This window comes from Gossypium hirsutum, chromosome A09 (genome assembly GCF_007990345.1).
Source record: "Gossypium hirsutum isolate 1008001.06 chromosome A09, Gossypium_hirsutum_v2.1, whole genome shotgun sequence".
Classification (NCBI taxonomy): domain Eukaryota; kingdom Viridiplantae; phylum Streptophyta; class Magnoliopsida; order Malvales; family Malvaceae; genus Gossypium; species Gossypium hirsutum.
The window spans coordinates 28,255,137-28,258,171 of NC_053432.1; the positions used below are offsets into that span (position 1 = coordinate 28,255,137).

General features: G+C 41.4%; 1 non-coding gene across 1 annotated transcript; it reads left to right on the plus strand.

Annotated features, from left to right (window-relative positions):
* Positions 1–2,524: 2,524 nt before the first annotated feature.
* Positions 2,525–2,631, plus strand: LOC121207292 (small nucleolar RNA R71). Its single transcript, XR_005902384.1, has one exon. It is a non-coding gene; the product is annotated as a small nucleolar RNA R71 (small nucleolar RNA).
* Positions 2,632–3,035: the final 404 nt, after the last annotated feature.

The window sequence follows — 3,035 nt, forward strand, 5'->3', positions numbered from 1 at the left end:
TGGGGCACGCCCGTGGGCCCTCATTTTAGCCCATATGTTTCGTGATTTTAAAATTTGGGTCCGTCTAAAATTCGGCCCACGCCTGTGTTCTTTGGGCATGTGGATGCACATGGCCATGTCACACAGTCGTGTTCTGCTTCGTTCGCTTCTCCTACGCCCGTCTATGGATGTCCACGCCCGTGTTATTTTATCAGTCTTGACCATGGGTAATGGGCACTGGTGTGTTGCACGCCCGTGTTGTTTTCTCAGTTTCAACCATGGCCTCTAGACACGGGCATGTCGCACGCCCATGTTGTTTTGACAGATTTGTCCACGGTGATGTCGCACGGCCGTGGCAACTTGTCGATTCCTGTGTTGGGGAAAAATTATGCCTTGTTTTCACACAACCATATCGCATGGCCGTGTTGCCTTCCGTGGTATGGGCACGGCCTAAGGCACGCCCGTGTGGTTCTGGAAAACCTGTGTTCAGTGACTCAGTTAGTGAATTAATTGTTAAAAACTAAAATTTAAAGAAGTTAACACCGTTAGTGCTCGGGTTGACTCTCGGCAAGCGCTTATTTATAGTCTAAGCTTGACTTACCTCTCTGTTGCATAGTCATGGTGGTGCGAGGAGTTTACACTCCTCATCCCTGCTATCAATTTTATCAAAATAAGGCTTTAGACGAGTACTAATTACCTTGAGCATACCGAATTTGGGATGAATTACCTCCATTGTGCCATATGAGAAAATGCTACGTACCGTAAGAGGGATTTCTCCCTTAGGTTCAGAGGTGGCAATCCGAGGGTCTGCTGCTTCTAATAGTACTTTGTCTCCAACCTTAAGTTGTTTTGGTGAAATATTGAGCTCGTCATGGGGTGGTTTTGGTCTACCATGTGCTCTCAATTTCTATGTCCGCCATTCATGTAGTTCCTCGACTTGTAGCCTTTGTTCTTCATAGATGGGTTCTTTATTGTTATTTGAACAAGGCTCATACATGCTTTTCGAACGTATTTCCTGCAAGGAAGTTGCACCACATGATTAGCATTAGTTGAATTTTGAGCTTGAAGAGTGATTGTTTCATCACCCACACGAAGTGTGATTTCACCTGTACGAACATCAATTATAGTTCTAGCAGTTGCTAAAAAGGGACTTCCTAAAATGAAAGGCACGTCACTATCCTTTTCTATGTCTAGAACAACAAAATCAACTGGGAATATGAATTTGTCAATTTTAATGAGTACATCTTCAATAATACCCCTAGGAAATCTGATTGTTTTGTCTGCTAACTGAATGCTCATCCTAGTTTATTTGGGTTTCCCAAGACATAGCTGTTTAAACAATTTATATGGCATGACATTGATACTAGCCCCTCAATCATCCAAAGCATTTTTAACGTCTAAGCTACAAATTACACAAGGAATTGTAAAACTCCTTGGATCTTTTAATTTGTTGGCCAGCTTATTCTGTAATATGGCTGAGCAAACTACATTTAACTCCACATGCGACGCCTCATCCAACTTCCGCTTATTTGTGAAAAGCTCCTCTAAGAATTTGGCTGCGTTTGGCATCTACGAAAGAGTTTCAATAAACGGTAAGTTGATATGCAATTTTTTAAATAATTTAAGGAATTTACCAAATTGTTCGTCGTACGGTCTTTCCTTGTCGCATTGGGGTATGGCACACAAGGTTTGTACTCTTTACTTACCAGTGTTTGTTCACTATGGACTGCCTCACCTTTGCTTTTACTTACCACAATTCCTTGCCTTGGTTCTGGTGCAGGTTCGACTAGCCCTTCCTCATCTTGAATGGTAATTGCATTGAGCTATTCCCTTGGGTTAGATTTAGTGTTACACGACAAACCACCTTGTGGTCGTTCATAAATCAATTTGGCGAGTTGGCCTATCTGAGTTTCGAGCCATTGGATCGATGATTGTTGATTCTTAAGTGTTGTTTTGGCATTCTGAAAGCGAGTTTCCGACACGGAGATAAAATTTGTTAGCATCCTTCAAGGTTCGGCTTCTTTTCCTGTTGGTAAGGTGGTTGTTGAAAACCTGGAGGATGTTGTGGCCTTTGATTCCCTTGACCACCTCACGAGAAGTTGGAATGGTTCCTCTAACCTGCATTATATGTGTTACTATATGGGTTTTTTTGAGATCTAGAATTATTACACATATATTGAACTTGTTCCTCCTTGCTGCTAGAGTTGAAGGGTTGATATTCTGTGTATGCTCCTCCTCTATTAGAATCGCACCTCATCACTGGATGTACCTGAGTAGAACCACACAAACCGTCAATTTTTTTATTTAAGAGTTCTACCTGGTTAGATAGCATAGTAACCGTATCGAGATTGAAAGCACCGGCTGCTTCATCAGTTTTATCCTCATAACTTGCCATTGATAGTTATTCAGCGACATCTCCTCAATAAATTCATAAGCATCCTCAGGTGTCTTATTATTGATAGTCCCGCCAGCGGCTGCGTCAACCATTTGTCTAGTTGAAGGATTCAGGCCATTGTGAAATGTTTGAAACTGCAACCATAAGGGCAGGCCATGGTGAGGGCATCTTCTCAAGAGGTCCTTGTATATCTCCCATGCATCATAGAGTGTCTCTAGATCCATCTGCACAAAAGAAGAGATATCATTCCTCAATTTAGCCATTTTAGCCGGCGAAAAATATTTAAGTAAAAATTTTTCAGTCATTTGTTCCCAAGTAGTGATTGACCCTCGTGGTAACGAGTTCAACCACTATTGAGCCTTATTCCTCAATGAAAAGGGAAATAATTGAAGATGAATGGCATCATCGGAGACGCCATTGATTTTAAATGTGTTGCAGAGTTCCAGAAAATTCGCCAAATGAGTGTTTAGATCCGTATCCTGCAAACCATCAAGCTGAACAAATTGCTATATCATTTGAATCGTGTTAGGTTTCAGTTCAAAATTATTTGCAGCAATAGTAGGCCTAACTATACTTGACTCAGTTCTTGTTAAATTTGGTTTAGCATAATCATACATAGTGCATGGAGCATGATTTTGATTTACTGGGTCAGCAGCAATCG